The sequence below is a fragment of the Paroedura picta genome, chromosome 15 (genome assembly GCF_049243985.1).
Source record: "Paroedura picta isolate Pp20150507F chromosome 15, Ppicta_v3.0, whole genome shotgun sequence".
Lineage (NCBI taxonomy): Eukaryota > Metazoa > Chordata > Lepidosauria > Squamata > Gekkonidae > Paroedura > Paroedura picta.
Genome location: NC_135383.1, coordinates 25886656 through 25905990, shown reverse-complemented (window position 1 = coordinate 25905990; position 19335 = coordinate 25886656). Strand labels below are relative to the sequence as shown.

Sequence of the window (19335 nt, the reverse complement as noted above, 5' to 3'; positions counted from 1 at the left end):
GATCCAAGTGCAACAGGAGCCTCTTTCTTTTCTTGAACGAGGGGTGGTGGTGGTGGAGAGCAGAGAGCAGGTGGTAGAAACAGCAGAGGAAGGGGCGGAACCAAGGGACAAATCTCTGCTGAGAGAAGTTAGGCTTCTGGAGCGCAGTCACTTTAAGACAAGCCTTGCAACTGGGAACCAGGAAGACTTTGAACTGACACCCTGGCCAATCAGGGAAGACTGCTTCACTGCAACATTGGAGGCACGAGGCAGCAAATTAATTCTCAAAGAGCAGAAAGCTGCACATTTACTCATGGTGGTTTTTGAAATATCAAGACTTATGTCCACTTCAGGATATCACAGGGAAAAGGTGAGGTCACCACGAATCAATCATGCTTGTTGCAAAGGGAAAATTTAATGTGCCCAAAATCAAAATGCAAATCAAATTCAGTGTAGGGAGGGATTCATTCAAACTGGAACTGGGTTAAAAGCCTCATGCAGACTATACTAAAGACAACAGAAGGCATGCAACTGGTGAGAAACAGGGCTCCCATAATGAAGATTTGAGATCCTTCCAGAAATGCTCCTTGGATTTAAGAGCTGTATACATCTACAGCATGCTTATCTCTTCTTTAAAAGCAATTCACTTATTCTAAAAGAGAACTCCCCCAAATTCCTGGTTTCTCCATTAGAAAAACTGGAAACAGAAAGTCCACAGACACCTTCCCCATTTTCCTGAATTTCACTGTTTTTGTTGTTGGGGGGGGCTGCCCCCATGCTTTCATATCCCAATTGCAGTAGCATCTGCAGTAAAAAGTGCCCTTTAGGGCATATTTACGAATAAAAATGTTGGAGTATGATAAATAAATAATAAATAAAAGACTCTTGTGGCATCTTGAAGATTAACGGAGGTATGGCGATGTAAGCTTCTGAGAAGGCCATTTGGTCATCAGTTGGCAAAGATGCATTATAAACATGCCCATAAATCAAAAGAGAAATAAGGGTGGGGCTGTGGCTTACCAGTAGGGTGTGTGCCTGGCTGGCATGCAGAGGGTCCCAGGTTCGGTCCCTGACATCTCCAGTTAAAAGGTGGTCAGTGATGACCTCGGCCTGAGACCCTGGAGACACATTGCCAGTCCGGGTAGAGAAGACTGACTTGGATGGTCGGATTCAGTAGAAGGCAGCTTCACGCGTGTTCATCTGGGTTGGTAACTGACTGGGGCTGCTGGGCCTTTTAGATGAGGAGCTCTTCTGCCTGGTGGGAAGAATTCCAGAGGCTTCAGATCCTAGGCGTCTAAGCCACTCCCCACTGGCTTTCTGCAGCTGGAAGCATTATAGTAGCCCAGGGATTCCCAGGGGTTCCTGGGGTCACATAAGAACTCCCCAGGGGTTGTGCAGCCTTTCCCAGAAGTTTGTTTGGCCACTAACACCACCGGGGGCCCCTTCCCCTGTTGCTCTACAGGCCCAGTCTCTTTCTGCACAGTGGAAAAAGGAAATGATCGATCAATTGATTGGCTGGCTCCCACGTCTTACTTCTGTGCCCACTTCTCTGGAGGGGCAGGTGACCACTTCTGCAGTTCCTCGGAGCCTGAAAAATATTTCAGGGGTTCCTCCATGGTCAATACATTGGGAAAGGTTGTTTACAAGCCCCTAGGACGTCCGGGGATTCCTGTCTAGTCAAGTCTCATGGGCAAATCTCCTTTCCTCTCCTTCCTCACTTTTGACTTGGGCTTCAGAGTGTTGTCAGCTTCCATCTAGAGACTTGGCACAATCTCCATCTCCCCCCTTCTCTTGCAGTGGCTGCAGACTTTTGCTTCTCTCCTGGTTACCACTTCAACATGCTTCAGGCTGGATGATGGAGGCAGACGTTTTAACAGAACTTTATTAAATGGCCATAAAGTGTTCATTTCGGCTCTTAGGGAAGACTGGATTGCGTTAACTTGTTATTTCAATTCACCTAATGGGCTTACAAGATGCAAAAGCAACATCAGGCAAATGACAGGAAACCACAACGAACAACAAGCCATACAACTGGAGGTGGAAAGTGCTGTCAAATCACAGCCAGTTCATGGCAACCCCTTGGTTTTCAAGGCAACAGATGTTCAGAGGTGCCATGCCTTGGTTGGCCTCTGTGTATCAACCCTGGACTTCTTGGTGGCCTCCCATCCAACTACTGACCAGGGCTGGATCTGTGAGGCTTCCAGGATCTGATGAGGTTGAGCCAGCCTTGGCCATCCAGTCAGGGACACGCAGGGGATTTCCGCACCCATTAAATGTAGTGTCATGCCAGTCAAATGTAGGCGTCATATTCCGGCCCCTTCACATGATGTCACCCACATCCAGTGTCTGGCCAGCTGACAGCTTGCTACATCCTCCATTTTTAAGCGCTTCTTTGGGAATTGCATAAAGTACCAGCTACCAGAGAACAACCAGCAGGCAACCAGCAGAAGGAAGGTATGGAGGCAGAAACATGCTAGAGTCGTCTCTATTGTCCCACCCTCCCTCTCCTGGGGATGGGAATTTCTTTTAAAAATGGCAACATGCCTGGAGCAACGAATAGGTGGGCATATATGTAGGCAATGCCAGAAATAAAAGACCTTAAACGGATACAGATGTGGCGGGGGGGAAGAAGGTGGTGTTGGGGCCCCGAGTGGTAAATAAAGACAAATAAAGATTTGTTTGTGGCACAAAGCATGGCTCTCAAAAGTGGCATTCAAAAGCACTATGCAAATATGATTCCATGCATAGGCATTGCAATGGATAAGTTTGAATTTTTAAAGAAGTAAGCATCACAGGACCTTTAACTTGCTTCAAAAAAATGGAGGAAGGGGATTGATTGCCTGGATTGATTGAAAGGGGGAAGCACAACATGTATAAGGTGTGTTGCTCTCTTCCGCCTTTTCCAGCAGCAGATGAGGAGGATAAGACATGTGTAAAGATGGCAGACAAAGGCGAGACAAGAAAACAGGTGAGGAGGGCCAGGGAGGCGTGATATAATTTTGTGCTTTGTCGTTCCGCAGGCATGATGCTATTTTAGCTGATGTGTGAAAATGGACTCAGACCTCCACCAGCTTAGTAGACGTTTTGCTCTCCTATTGTGAACATGGAGCTGACTTTGGACGGACTGCATATTTGTTAGTCAGCCCATTCATAGGTGTTCTGCAGGTGGCTCCAGATATTCCTTCCTAACAGCACAAATTTAGCCCCCCAAATACCCTCCAACACATGTAACTTGCATTTTTATGTTAGCCTAACATTTACTGCACAGCTATGTTTAAATATACAGAGAAACACACAATAAAAAATGCTATCAGGTGACATTTATTTAATTGCAAATAAGGTGGAAATTTTTACTAGCCTACAAAATCTTTTAGTAGCGCTTCCCCTCCAGATACCATTAAATGCTGACGCTCCTTTGAGCCATTCCAGAGCTGAAATGTGCCCGTCCATATTCTCCTTTGCTCAAACATTTGTTGAAAATTCATGAAATATCTGGTTGTTGTATGCGACTATCTGATTTCAGGACGTGTTATATTTAGGGATGCTCCTGAAATTCTCCTCCGCCGAATTTCACTGCTGAATTTGATTTGTCTGCACAATACAGCAAAATGGACCTGACAGCGTTCCAATTCAGTCTGCTCATTTTTGCTGGCTACAGAAAGATAAAGTAAAAATTATATTCGAATAAGGTTGTTGGGAACTGTGCAAAATACACAGGAAACATCCCACTGAGCTATGAAGCCAAGTCTGTATTCAAATATGAATTCTAATTTACAGATGCTTTTGAATTTCCTGCTTTTTGACTTGAAAATTCTGACTTCACTTTTGACTCCTGAGCCAAAGACTCTTAATTTTTGGCCTTTTCCTGATGCCCTATGCTGGATTTTTTCCATTAAATGCATGCCCTTTGAAAGGTTGTTTTGACATCAACTACATGTGAGTGCTATAAAAACAGCACAAAACCCACTGAATTGGGACCACAACCAACAAAACAGGAATGAACAAAAAAAGGGCATTGTTGAAATGCACATATTTGGGCAAACTGTCCCCCAAAGAAATTCTAAAGAGTGCTGGAGAAGACAAGAGGAACAGAATTCTTGTGCGCAGATAAGTAGAGCTGTGTTGGCGGAAGGGGACCTGGGGGATTCATTTATCCCTAAGTATATGTCAGTTGCAGACAGAGGCATTTAATATTTCATCATTAGCATGTAACTATATTTAGCATCAGTTAGTATTTAGCAGCTGACAGCTTATGGGATTGTGTATTTGATATCCTGCCAAAACAATAAAGTGATAGACCAGAGTAAATATCAGTTGCATTTGCTAATGTTGAGGGTGAGACTGGAAATCTGGGGGAAATTTCTTCTCTCTGACCCTCACCAAATGTGGGTCAGTACCAAGTTGAGGACTCCCAGGACCTCTTCCCTGTGGCAGGACGCACCCTCACTAGACACAGCAGAGGAATTCCGCATGCACCCACACCTCTATGCCAGCATTTTTGGAATCAAAAGCTTTTCTTGTAACAAGGAAACAGACTATGCCCTCTTCCGGATGGGCTGCTATGGAAGCCTTGAAGGAAAACACTTAAGGGCGAGTAAATATTCTCCATTTAATTTCTTTTCATATCAATAAGTCTAGTTTTCAATGTTCTCTGCCCCCTCCTCCCCAGCCACAGGACCTCCGCCTTAGAGGGGTTGAGTTTCTGACGATTCTGCTCCAGCCATGGCTTCCACACATCTGGCAAATGGTTCTGGGGGGGAGTCCGGGTGGCCGTCCATGAGGAGAAAGAGCTGGGTGTCATCAGCGTACTGATGGCACCCCAGCCCAAACCTCTGCACCAGTTGGGCCAGAGGGGGCATAAAGATGTGAAATAGAGTGAGGGAGAGAACGGAGCCTTGAGGGACTCTACAAGGGAGCCTATAGGAGCACGGAAACTCTCCCCCCCCCCCACAGCTACTCTCTGGATCTGGTTATGGAGCAAGGAGAGTATCCAGCTAAGAGCTGAGTCCCATGTCCCCGTCCCAGAAAGGCAGTGAGCCACCAGTTCATAGTCAAATGCGGCTGACAGATCTAATAGAACAAGCACAGCCGATCCGCCTCAATCCAACTAGTGGCAGAGGCCATCCATCAGGGCGACCAGCACAGTCTCTGCCCTGTGGCCAGGACAAAAGCCAGACTGATATGGGTCGAGGGCCAAAGTTTCTTCCAGGAACTCCAGGAGCTGGTCGGCCATGGCCGTTTCAACCATCTTATTGAGAAAAGCTAAATGTGCAACTGGTCGATAGTTGGCTGGATCCCATGGGTCCAGAGATGGTTTCTTGAGGAGAGGGCAAATCGCTGCCTCCTTGAACAGTTAAGGGAACTCCCCAGTCAACAGAGAGCAGTTGATACTGTCCCTAAGCTGACCTCCTATTCATAGGCCACCTCCCTTGAGGAGCCAAGATGGACAGGGATCAAGAGGGCAAGTGGTAGCCTTCACTTTCCCCAGTAACCTGTCCACTTTGGGTAAAGAGAGCCATCTGAAGCCATCAAACGTCACCTCCAAAGGCGGCCAACAGGCCCCCAGTTCATTTATTGTACCAATTGTCACAGGAAGGTCGTGGCGGAGCAACAAGACTTTATCCGCAAAGTGGCTGGCAAATGCCTCGCTGCCAAGATCCAATTGTCTACTGTTTTGGTGCCCTTTTATAACATGTATATAAACCAAAATCTTTCAAAATATCTAACAGGTCCCAATAAAGTTGTTATATGAATATTAATCCAGTTTTGGAGAAGTTTAATCCAATTGGAGGTAAAGAAACAGAGGGGAGGGAAAGGACAGAGAAAATAAAGATGGTAGAAATGGTGGGAGGCGGCACCGGGACCCCACCCACAGGTGACTTCTGATCTGAAGGATTGGAGCTTCCATGTATACCTATATAAGAGCCTCTTGTGGCGCAGAGTGGCAAGGCAGCTCATATGCTGTTTGAAGCTCTGCCCATGAGGCTGGGAGTTCAATCCCAGCAACCGGCTCAAGGTGGACTCAGCCTTCCATCCTTCCAAGGTTGGTAAAATGAGTCCCCAGCTTGCTGGGGGGTAAACGGTAATGACTGGGGGAGGCACTGGCAAACCACCCCGTATTGAGTCTGCCATGAAAACGCTGGAGGGTGTCACCCCAAGGGTCAGACATGACTCGGTGCTTGCACAGGGGATACCTTCACCTTTACCTTTATACCTATATAGTAATAGACATAATATATAAATCTTTTTGTCTGATGCAGATATAATATGGAAGATTCCATATTTTTAAAAAACTTATGTGAGGAAACTGAAAATGGCCTAAAACCCAAGAACCCTGGGTTTAACTTGCACAGGGCTGATATAGAACACAACCTGAAGTCACACACATCAGTGGCTAATTCATATTTTAGATCACTGAGAATATAAGTTTTTTCATACACACACACACACACACACATACATATACATATACATATGTATATGTGTGTATATATATATATGTATATATATATGTATATGTATATACATATACACACATACATACATACATATACACACATACACACACACATACACTCATACATACATACATACATGCGCTTTTGGTATTGTAAATAGATGGAAGGCCGGTGATTACTGAATAAATTAAAGAATCTCAGGGTTGGTTGGCATGAAGGAGAAGCACAGGTCAAAATAGAAAGAACGTAGAATCCTTCTTATCCTTGGCAATGCCTTTAAAAAACTATTTGTGTGCCTGCTAAAGTTGGCATTCTAGAGATTTATACCACCTCCCCAGAGAAGGTGGCTGCTGGCCACTGGGATGCATGCCCTCTAGGCTAGACTTCTGTACGAGGTCTACACAGGCCTGCCCCTATCGCTGACCCAGAAACTAGAACTGGTCCAGAGCCGTCGCAGGGACCCGCTGGAGGGCCCCTGACCGTGGTCCAAGCAGCAGCCCTTTGCCTTAACCTGGCTTCATGGCTGCCCCATCCGGAAAAGTCAAAGGCTGCCCGGGGCACAGTCCCACTGGTGGGTGGGCGGGCGGGCTGTCACGACCTAGCCGGAGCACCCATTGAAAGCAAGACCGGATTTTGGGGTGGAGTCCAAAAGCCGGAAAGTTCGTGCCAGCCTTAATATATATATTTTTTTACCTACAAAATAGAATCCGGGCGGCTCTTCGCTTCCCCCTCCCGAAGAGGCCTCCAGTCAACCCAGCATCACCTTTCTGCTTCCCTTTCCCCCCCCCCCCGCCGCCGCCAGGCCCCCCGGCCCACTCCCCAAACAGGCAGCGAACGGGAGGCTCGCCTGTCTTTTATTTTTAAGTGTAACAAAAAGATTAAATTGTTTACGAGCTCCGAGCTCCGTCTGCCTGGATGAGCTGCCAGAGACAAAGAGCGACATTGCAATTCTCCGGCGTCCCCGGCGCATTCGTCCCCCAGCGCCGCCACTAATTCTTTTATCTGGCCTCCACACTCCAGGCATTACGCGCCGCCTTCCCATGAAAGAGCGAGCGAGCGGGCGGGGGGGGGGGGGGCTCCTGACTGAAGCAGGCAAAATTACTGTTCTCTCTGCTGCTCCTCCGATAACGATCTCCTGAATACTGATGAGGGTTTTTTCCCCCTATATCCGCCCCCCCCCCCGCCTCTTCCCAGCGCAAAGCGACCAACACACGTTGGTCTTTAACCCTTTATCTTTAGCAAGCAGAAAGACACGAGGAACATCTTACTCAGTCGGAGGGGGGGCAGCCCCCCAAAAGAGCGCACAGAAGAATTACTGTTATCTCGCAAGCAGAAGAGGAACCGCGGCGATAAGGGGAAGGCGGAAGAATTAAAAGGCGCGCCATATCCCGGCTGCGAAGGCCGCTTGTGTGCCTGCCACCGGGGCCCATCATTTGGCGGGGAGCTTTTGATAGACTTCTTGCGGAGGCTGCGCGGGAAGCTCATCAGCGGCCGGGGGCGGCGAGGGCCATTGTCGGGGCGAGCCGCCTGGTTATGGACTAGCGGCAGATAATGGTTGCGGCATCGAGCCGATAAAGGCTGAGCCTCTTCTCATTAAGAACTATCTGCCCCTCTGCAGGCGCCGCAGTGCTGGACGGCTGGGGCTGGACGTGAATTATGGCCGGGGGGGCCGGGGGGGGAGCCAACCCGGACAGGCGGCATCATTATTTGGGGGGGGGGGTGGCTTCTAATGACACGCCGTGGTCTCGCGACCCATTTGCTTCCAAGGATGGCAATAAATATGAAGAGAAGGGACTGTGGAGGGGCCGGCATTGGCTCCCCATCGATTGTTGCGCAGGACATACATCTGTCTGCAGCTGGAAGTGGCCGCTCTTCTTGCCTCTCTATTTTTGTGCTCCGTGGAACAAGTTGCTTGTTGGTTATTGCCATCGTTTTTGTCAGTTTTAAGATGGTTAAACTTGCCTCCGGAGAGTTCAGGGAGACCTGTACGGCCCCCTGTTTGAACTGCACCCCAGCCCTGCAAAGGATGTCTCAGAGGGCAGCTAGGTTCGAGTCCAAGAGCACCTTCACAGCCAATATACAGACCCAGAGCCAAAACATTTTTGTTAAAGGAGCAAAATTTTATTAAAGAGGCCGTAATGGAGGCCAAGACCCACCTGGGGATGCTCACCTCCAGGTGAGGGCTGGAGACCTCCTGGAATTGGGACAGAGTTCCCTCAAATCTACAAGGATTCTTCCAACCATGACAAACCTACGTCGAGCTGCTGCCAGTGCTTCACTTGGTCTGCCCCAAGTCTGCTGACCATCATTTTCACAGGGCAAGTACCCCTGAGGTTGGGGGGCCAGCATCTACCCCTCCTGCCATGCTGAATCAACTCCTAAAGCCCTGTCCTCCAGGCCCTACCCCCCCAGTGCCTCTTGGAGGTCAGCCTGCAGCTCTGCCTCCTCCTTGTGGTGGATGTGGCAGAAGGGAGGCCTTTGCACAGCAGCCCAACTTGTGCACGCCATCTAGAAGCCTTGCGACAGCAGCCAACTGGTGGAGGCCGGCCTCCCTCCAACCCCATTGGAGGCCCATTCCGGGCAACCCGCTGGGGACGAGGCGGGGGCAGGCATAGCTGTGGCACTACTTGCCCCAAGCCAAGCCCTCCTTCAGCCTTGCCCACTTGGTCACAGCCAAAGTCAATTGCTCAACAAGCACCAGCCCACCACAGTCCCACCCATGGCTGACCAGCAACCTGGGCCACAGTTTGGGTGGGAACCAGGAAGCCCCTCTCCTCTGCCCCTCTCCTGTTGCAAGTCAGCGGCAGTGGAGGTGCACCTAAGTGCCCCAATCCTACCAGTGACCATGAGGCTAGTGGGCCTTGAAGAGGGCCACCAACCCCATCAGCCCTCCCGTGGCTATGAGCCTGCCAACATGATTTTGGGTGTGTCCAACAAAGGGAGCTTATACTCTCAAGAAATTGTCAGGCTCCGGTCTATCTGGAAAGTATATTGCACTTAGGCAGGTCAAGATTATTCATTGAGCTTCCGGGCTAGATGGGGATTTGAACCCTGGGATCCGGGGAAACCCTGGTTGCTGCAGCAGGCTACGCTTAGGATCAAAAGTTTATACCACCATTGAGCAGCCAAGTAGCTCCCTGCTTTAAGGCACATGCGGTCTAGGTTGCTTGTCATGCTCTTTGCGTGATCCCCCACCCACCACTTAATAGGCAAGACAAAAGTTTTACCCTTCAGAAACAACCTGCACTTCATGAGCTGCAGTGGCAGAACAAAGGCCCATTCTGGAGCTGCTACCGAAGAGAAATCTAAGGGCCTTTCTATTCTTCTGCATCTTTAGGAGGCCATCCGAAGTGAAATTCAAGGCAATGGTGAAGATTCCCACTTAAAATTCTGAAGTGCTCTAGTACAGCTAACAACATTTTTTAAGTGGGGCTTTTACAACTTCCTAACTGGTTTGTGCATCGCTTGCTTTATCGGTCCATGGATGCTCTCACGGATTAATGGGTGAATCAAAGAAAACATTGTGTCTGGGGGGATGTGACATCCCTTGTGGCAGGACTTGTTCAGGTATTCATCAGGAGCACAGCCGGATTGATACTTCTAGCAGGGGTAGTCAAACTGCGGCCCCCCAGATGTCCACGGAACTCCAGGACAGGTAATACCAGGATGCGAGATTGCAGTGGATCACAGTGGATCACAGGGAGTATCCCAATCCCAGTTGAGGGATATTCAGTTCAAGCCACCACCATCACACCCTGCAGAAGATGGCAAGGGGAAAGGAGTGGAGACATCACCCAACATGCTTGGAAGGGGCCTCCGAGTCATCCTTGGCCTTCCTGCATCCGAGAGCCCAACCAGAAGGGTAGGATGGGATACAAGTACGTGATATATGACCTGGGCCTAGTCTGCATACAATAGATAATGCATTTTCAATGTGCTTTTGCGGCTGGATTTTCCTGTGCAGAACAGGAAAATCTACTTCTAAAGAGCATTGAAAGTGCATTATCTCATGTGTGCAGACTAGGCCCTGGTCTCAGGTCTTTAACAATTGTCAATAGGAACTACATAAACGCCTGATTTGGACTGTGAGCCCAGTATGTAGAGAGGGCGCTATATCCCTTCCACCTATGCTGTTTTCCAGATCTCAATTCCCCCCACCCCTCCATGGGATGAAAATACAGATATCTGAATGTTTTTCCAGTGTGGGGTCCCCAATCATGTTGAGCCTGCAGGTACCTTTGAGATCGCCACACAGGATGGTGGGCGCTGCCACAAAATGGCTGCTGCAGGAAGCAGAGCCAACCCCAACATGTCAGATGTCACAAATGAATAACTATAATAGTCACTTGAACAGTTCAGGCAGGAGCTCTGCTTGACAGGAGGCCTTTGAACATGAACTTGTTTCTAAAAATACTTCCTTACATACACGCTATGCTGTGTTGGCTGATAAGTAGCTGATGAGGCAATACTTGGAAAAAAATTGCACAGCCAAACAGATCTCCAGTGGCCAATTGGAAGCCCTGCAGGGCAAAAGCTCCCCCTGATCCCTTCCACCTTCTAAAAACACTTGTCAAGCACCAGGAGATATTTCAGCAGCTATCATGACATAAAAAAAAGAGTTCCCCTTGGGTAATTGTGTACAAATGGCATGAGCCTTTCCCCTTATAACTCTGCAAGGAAAAGAGCACAAGACAAGGGTTTTGTTAAAATGAAAACTGGCACTATATCGTTAAATTATTAATGTGCACTTTGCGATATTTCTTTTCAAGAAAAAGTCTGCAGTGCTGTATAGCACCTTCAGGAAGGTGGTGAAGAAACATCAACAAACAGTTAAACCTATCATTAAAAAGGTGTGCTCTTTGTTTGCACCAGCCAAATTGGCACCTGTTTGAGAATTCCCTAAATGCGTCATCCCTTCAATGATCTCCCACTGGAACATCTTTGTTTGGCTCTTAGAGCCCTAAAATAGAGAGCCAACCCTGTAAGGCAGAACAATCGTGCTATCCCCATATACCAGGGAGCACTGCTGTAGTTGCCTAAACAAAGTTTATGGCTCAGGTGAGAGTGAAGCTAAAAACTTTGCAGTTCACATCTGGCACCCTTTGCCTCTATCGTGTACCCTCCCTCAGACAAGGAGCCGGCGTCAAAACCAGCGTGGACTCGCGGAAAGGATGTTGCCTCATCCACATTTCAAAAACAAAGGTCATCGTGGAGATGTGATGTCAGATCCATGCATTTCTATAGAGTTGGGTTGTTCTGAAATAAGAGATATCCATTATTGTCTGCCCTTGGGGGACAAGGGCCTGTGTTATCAGCAAAGCCACCTGGTTGTGTTTTGTCATGGCTTCCCAAAGAGACCCTTCAACCCCCCAAGAACTCTCAAGGGAGGGCGTCTCGGCAGCCATTTTGTCTGTTCCACAATGAAGAGCCCTCCGGACAAAGAACAGTCCTCTTTGGCTCAGCCTGACTCCATGCTAGTAGAGGAATCCCCCCCCCGCCCCCCACTCAACGTGTTCGTCAAATGACCTCAAGGGCGCTGTGATGCCTCTGACATCTCCTCTAGCAACACTTCGCCATCAGCTTAAAGTTTGAAAAGACCAAAAGGAATTACTTATCTTTCCTCCCCAGTCTCTACATCAGGGGTAGTCAAACTGCGGCCCTTCAGATGTCCATGGACTACAATTCCCAGAAGCCCCTGCCAGCATTTGCTGGCAGGGGCTTCTGGGAATTGTAGTCCATGGACATCTGGAGGGCCGCAGTTTGACTACCCCTGCTCTACATGCTCTGCTGCTCTGGGTCCCAAGTGCCATTCAAGCCCCTAATCACCCTGACTCCACCCTCTTTTCTTCAAACTTTCAAAATGAGGTTATGGCATTAGGCCGCTTTGGGGGCCTGGAGAAATCTGCAGCAGGAACATGGGATCTGCCATAAGGATCCTTCCAAAATCCTCGTCTTATTTCCCCCCAGATTTTAGAGTTTCAGAATACCTGCTACTCTTATCAAAGGGGAAAGCAGGAATTCCCCAGTTGTTCTTTTCTTTTAAATTTCTGAATTTTGTTTAGAGCAGAAGAGAGGGCCTTCAGGGGAGGCAGCTTGCAGCCTGTCTCTTGGAGTGCAACCTAGCGAGAGTGATCCATGCAATGGTCACCTCTAGACTAGACTTCTGCAAGCCTGGGATCTGTCCTGGGTTCTGTGTTGTTTGACACATTTATAAATGATTAGGATCAGAGGGTATGTATTAAATTTGCAGACGATACTAAACTGCGAGGGGTAGCAAACACAATAGAAGACAGAATCATAATACAGGATGATCTTGACAGGCTCGAGAACTGGTCTAAACTAAATAAAATGAAATTCAATAGGAACAAATATAAAGTTCTGCATTCAGGGAGGAAAAAACATCTACACCGATATAGGATGGGGGAGAATTGTCTTGGCAGTAGCATGTGCAAAAAGGATCTAGGAGTCTTAGTAGACCACACATTGAACATGAGAGAACAGAGTGGCTAAAAAGGCAAATGGGATTTTGGGCTGTATCAAACGGAGTGTCATGTCCAGATCATGGGAGGTGATGCTACCACTTTACTCTGCTTTGGTTCGGCCTCACTTGGAGTCCTGTGTTCAGTTTTGGGCACCCCAGTTGAAAAGGGATGTAGACAAACTGGAACGTGTCCAGAGGAGGGCAACAAAGATGATGAGGGGTTTGGAGACCAAGACGTATGAGGAAGGGTTGTTCTGTTTAGCCTGGAGAGGAGATGACTGAGAGAGGATCTGAAAACCATCTTCCAGTATTTAAAAAGCTGACATATAGAGGATGGAGCAGAGCTGTTCTCTCTTGCCCCGGAGGGATGGACCAGAACTAATGGGATGAAATTAATTGAAAATATATTCTGTCTAAACATCCAGAAGAAGTTCCTGACAGTTAGAGCGGTTTCTCAGTGGAACAGGCTTCCTCGGGAGGTGGTGGGCTCTCCATCTTTGGAGATTTCTAAACAGAGGCTGGAGAGCCATCTGACGGAGAGTCTGATTCTGTGAAGGTTCAAGGGGATGGCAGGTGACAGTGGGTGAGGGATAGGGTTGTGAGTGTCCTGCATAGTGCAGGGGTTGGACTAGATGACCCATGAGGTCCCTTCCCACTCTATAATTCTATGATTCTATGAAGCTGCTCTATGTAGGGCTGCCCCTGAGACTGCTCCGGAAACTCCAGCTGGACCAAATTGCAGTGGTAGGAGTCCTGACAGGGATTCAGTGGAAAGCACATAGAACACTCAGCTGCATTGGCTTCAGATTGGAGACCAAATCAGGTTCAAGGTGATGGTGTTAATCCTTAAAGGCTTAAGTGGTCTGGGAGTCCTGTATTAAAAGAAGTATAGTGGCCAGATCATGCAAGGTGATTTTACCACTTTATTCCGTTCCTGTAAGACCTCACTTGGAGTACTGGGTTCAGTTTTGGGTACCACAACTGAAGAAAGATGTAGAGAAACTGGAGTGTGTCCAGAGGAGGACTACGAAGATGGTGAGGGATTTGGAGACCAAGACATATGAGGAAATGTTGAGGGAGCTTGGTCTGTTTAGCCTGGAGAGAAGGCAACTAAGAGGTGATATAATAGCCATCTTCCAATACTTGAAGGGCTTGTCATATAGATGATGGAGCAGAGTTGTTTTCTGTTGTCCCAGAAGGTCGGACCAGAACCAATGGGTTGAAATTAATTCAAAATAATTTTTGGTTAAACATTCGGAGAAAGTTCCTGACAGAGCAGTTCCTTGGGAGGTTGGAAGTTCTCCTTTGGAAATTTTTAAGCAGGGGCTAGATAGTCATCTGACAAAAATGCTGATTTTATGAAGTTAGGCAGATTGTGTTGGGTGAGCAGGGATGTGCCAGCATTTGCCTCTTGTGGCCTTTCCTAGCATACCCAGGGAATCGCTGATGGCCACTGTGGGTTGTTAGCTGAACTTCGGCCAGGCTGGATTCTGGTGGGGGGATCACTTGGGCATGAAACTGGGGTCACTGTGGATGGAAAGGTAGTTGTGAGTTCCTGCATTTTGCAGGGGGTTCAACTAGATGACCCTGGAGGTCCCTCCCAACTCTATGATTCTGTGATTCTAACAGGTGCCACCCTGCCTAAGGTTGCCAGCCCCTGGGTGAAGTCTGGAGATCTCCAGGAGTTACAACTGCCTTGGGACAGACTATCTGGATACGTTCCAGATACAGACCTCCTGGATACATTCATGCTGGCTATATTTAAATTAAAGCAATATTTGACATGATGTCATGGTGTCTGAACCAAGCTACTGTTAGAATCTGGTTCTAGGGTTGCCAGCTTCCAAGTGGGGCATGAGAATCTCCCAGAATTACAACTGATCTCCAGTTGAGTGAGATTCCCCCCCCTGGAAAAAATATTGCTTTGGAGGGTCAGCTTTGTGGCATTATGCCCCCCAGGTGCCAGCCCCAAATCTCTAGGAATTTCCCAAACGGGAGTTGGAAACCCTGAAACAGGGGTAGTCAAACTGTGGTCCTCCAGATGTCCATGGACTATAATTCCCAGAAGCCCCTGCCAGCATTTGCTGGCAGGGGCTCCTGGGAATTGTAGTCCATGGACATCTGGAGGGCCACAGTTTGACTACCCCTGCTCTGAAACCTTAAAGCATTGGGTAGAAGGTGATGTGAAAGATCTTTTATTTATTTGTTTGTTTGCTTTATTTTCATTTTACACAAGATAAAAAAATACGAGTACATTAACAAGGCCTGTCATATTGCATGAAATAACAATATAAAGTACAGTAAGTCCTGATTGTGAATACTGATAATTATACAATTTATAATATCACTTATAATATTCCCCGAGCCTCTTGTGGTGCAGAGTGGTAAGGCAGCCGTCTGACAGCTTTGCCCATAAGGCTGGGAGTTCAATCCCAGCAGCCGGCTCAAGGTTGACTCAGCCTTCCATCCTTCCGAGGTCGGTAAAATGAGTACCCAGCTTGCTGGGGGGTAAACGGTAATGACTGGGGAAGGCACTGGCAAACCACCCCGTATTGAGTCTGCCAAGAAAACGCTAGAGGGCGTCACCCCAAGGGTCAGACATGACCCGGTGCTTGCACAGGGGATACCTTTACCTTTACCTTATAATATTCCCCCACCTTATAATGTCCCTTTATGATTAATTTTGCTAAATGGCTCAAGTATGGACCCCATTGTTCTTGGAAAGCATCTTCTGTTTTGCCATTAACAATCAATTTTGCCATTTTGGCAAGGTCTGCCAATTTGTCTAACCAATCATCTATAGAAGGTAGATCTTGCGACTTCCATTTCCTGGCCAATACCAATCTTGCTGCCTGCAGAATGCAGGAACTCACAACTACCTGTGCCTTAGTTCATAAAATCAGCATTTCTGTCAGATGACTATCTAGTCTCTGCCTAAAAACTTCCAAAGAAGGAGGACCCACCACCTCCCGAGGAAGCCTGTTCCACTGAGGAACCACTCTGTCAGGAACTTCTTCTGGATATTTAGCCGAAAATTCTTTTGAATTAATTTAAACCCATTGGTTCTAGTTCAACTTTCTGGGGCAACAGAAAACAACTCTGCTCCATCTTCTCTCTGACAGCCCTTCAAGTATTTGAAGATGGTGATCCTATCAGCTGTGAGTCATCTTCTCTCCAGGCTGAACTGACCAAGGTCCCCCAACCTTTCCTCATATGACCTGGTCTCCAAACCCCTCGCCATCTTTGTAGCTCTCCTTCTTGACACACCAGAGATAGATGATGGTCTGATTTGATATAAGCCACCTTCACCGCCCAGGGTAATTTGGTTTGGGTTTGTCTTCACTTTTCATAGGTTTAACTTGTATTTGTATTGTGTCTAATTCTCTTTGTTCTAAGCCACTTTTGGCTCATGGTAGAGAGGAAGGCAACCAATAAATTAACTCCCTGAGTGTTCACTTTGCAGTCCCCTAAGACTGGTGGGAGCAGGAGGTGTATCTATAAGAGCTTTGGAAGAAACATTTACAAAACAAGAGCTTTGGAAGAAACACTTACAAAAGCCAGTTGGATGACAGTGACATCAATGTAAGTGAAAGCCGTTTCCTTCCCGTGTGCGAACACGGCATCTTGCTGGAAAAGGGGGAATAAGTCAATCATGCTAATATATTCCAGATTAAGGGACAAGGGTCCCCTGTTTAGAGGTCAGAGGTTGAGCCCCCGAAAGGTTCTGTTGCGGGCGGGAGGACGGAAGCTATGATAACGGTTAATTTTAGGTGCCCTCTCCGCGATCTGTTCCCTCCGCAGTCCTTCCATCTCCTCTGCCACTAATGAATAACTTGGTATTCATGCAGCTCTCTCTGCCTTACTTATGCGTCTGATCTCTCCTAATGGTAAAGCTGATTGTCATTGGGAAGCTATGGGGAAATATTTTAAAAGACGTGGAGGAAGGGAGAGAGAGAACCAAATCAGATCTGATCCGTGAAAGAAGTCTGGTCGTGGTAAACGAAGCCACTGAACGTGGAGGTCAAAGGCATTTGAAGATGGTAACTCGCTTAGCACCTAAGCACCCTTCTCCTGTACGGATTCGTGGGGGGTGGGGAGAGCTTCAGCCCATGCCTTGACATTCACTATGTTGCCAGGGGAGAAGGCTCTGATTCTCAAGGGCAGGGGTAGTCAAACTGAGGCCCTCCAGATGTACATGGACTACAATTCCCATGAGTCCCTGCCAGCATTCACTGGCAGGGGCTCATGGGAATTGTAATCCATGGACATCTGGAGGGCCTCAGTTTGACTACCCCAGTTAGAGCAAGAAGCCCAATACCTCTTGGGGGGGGCACTTAGATCTAAGTCCAGTAGGCCCTTAGAAGATGGCAATATTTTCAGAATATTAGCTTTTGAGAGCATTAAAATCTTATTCCCTGAAAATCTTGTTCATCTCTAGGCACTGCTGGACTCAGATCTGACTTGTCCTACTATAGACCAATTAGGAATCGCCAGCTCTTTAGGGTACTGCGCACCGGCATCTGAATAGGCCATTCCAGGCTGATGCAGCCAGCCCCGTGCTGCGGGGTGGAGGGGAGGCGTAACAACTCTACTACAAGTCTGTAGTCAGCTGAGGATGTGCCTCAGAAGCAGGGGTTGCCAGGCTCCCCTTGGCCACTGGTGGGGGATGGAGGAGTGGGGTTACTAGATCCATGATGGGAAACCTCTGGAGATTTATGGGTGGGGACCTCAGTGGGGCACAATGACACAGAGCCCATCTTCCAAAGCAGCCATTTTCTCCAGGGGAGTCTGGAGATGAGCTATAATTCTGGGGATCCCCAGGCTCCACCTGGAAGCTGGCATCCCTACTAGGAAGGGGTTCTTAAGCAATGCTGACTACAGCCAAATTCTGCAAACTGGAGGAGTCTGCGCTGTGAATGAGGAATCCGGAATTTCAGGGGAATCCCTAACTGATAGCTGTGTCAGCTCAGGTCACTTCTGTTTCTTTCATTGACATTATTTATAGCCTGTCTTCCTCATTGGGACTCAAGGCGAATCACACAGAATGTGTCCTGCAGGCAACAGGATGGGACACCCAAGAAACAACACAACTCAATTTGGATTGCAGACGTCTGGAACCCACCAGACCTCTGAGCTGAAGCAAAGGCTCAGTAGGAACAGGGCATGTTCAATGATGCAGGAGCAACACCATAGGATACCAGATAGAGCAGCAGACGGTGGGAATGATGCAGCCTAGGATAGTCCACGCTTCTAAATCCATTCTTACAGGATGCCCCTGTAACCTGTGCAAAAAGCTATCTTCAGTCCTTCAGCTTTGCATGGAGAGCCAGGGTGTAAACTGCATGGAGCTTTTATTCCAATCCCAGGTCGATTCAGTCCCTGCCGTCTACACGGAATGCAATTTCAGTTTTGATTTTGGGCGATTTAAATTTTCCTTCTGCAACAAGGATTGATCCGAAGTGACCCTACCTTTATTGTGCGATATCTTGTGCTTTTAATACTCAATATTTTAAAAATTGAATTGAGAAAGCAGGCTGTTTTGAATCTGGCCTTTGCTCCATGGTAGAGAACCCCTGATTAGCCAAAGGTGGCCATGTGACAAGCTTGCCTTAAAGGAGAAGCCCCTAATTTCTCTCAACTTCTGTTGGTATTGGATTTTTTCTCCCTCCTCTGCCTTCTTCAATCCCCCCCCCCCCCACACACACACACAAGAAAAGAAAGAGGCTCCCTGCTTGGTTCCTCCCCCCCCCCCACCTTTCAAGAAAAGAAAGAAAGAGGCTTGGCTCTCCCCCCCCCCTTCTGAACTACCCTAACCAAATGCAGAAGACTCCTGTTTCAATGGGGGGGGGAGAGGAAGACCTGAGTTCAAATCGATCTGAATTCAACAGGATTGACAATGGAATAAACAAAGTCAGTGCAGATTCAGCCCAGGACAGCAGAAGCTTTTTGACCTCCCCAGGGAAGGGGGTGGGGCACAGCAGGGAAGGCCCTGCAGTTGTTCAGAGTGCCCAAATGCAGGCTGGCCCCTGCTTGCCAGGTCCTGGAGATTCCAGGGTAGTGGAGCCTGGGGGAGTTTGGAGAGGGGAAGGGCCTCAGCTGGGTACCATGCCACAGAGCCCACCCTCTGAAGCACCCATTTTCTCTGCTGTCCAGAGAATCAAAGAATCATAGAATCATAGAATCATAGAGTTGGGAGGGACCTCCTGGGTCATCTAGTCCAACCCCTTGACCTATGCACAACCCTATCGCTCATCCACTGTCACCTTGAGCCTTCACAGAATCAGCTTCTCCGTCAGATGGCTCTCCAGCCTCTGTTTAAAAATCTCCAAAGAGGGAGAACCCACCACCTTTTCGAGGAAGCCTGATCCACTGAGAAACCATTCTGATTGTCAGAAACTTCTTCCGGAAGTTTAGACA

The 19335-nt window shown here is 48.0% G+C and overlaps 1 long non-coding RNA gene across 1 annotated transcript in view; it reads right to left on the bottom strand.

Annotated features, from left to right (window-relative positions):
* Positions 1 to 3326: 3326 nt before the first annotated feature.
* Positions 3327 to 19335, bottom strand: part of LOC143824894 (uncharacterized) — a 29342-nt gene continuing 13333 nt past the window's right edge. Inside the window, exon 3 of the long non-coding RNA XR_013226906.1 lies at positions 3327 to 3631. This is a non-coding gene — a long non-coding RNA (uncharacterized LOC143824894). The remainder of the gene's footprint in view (positions 3632 to 19335) is intronic.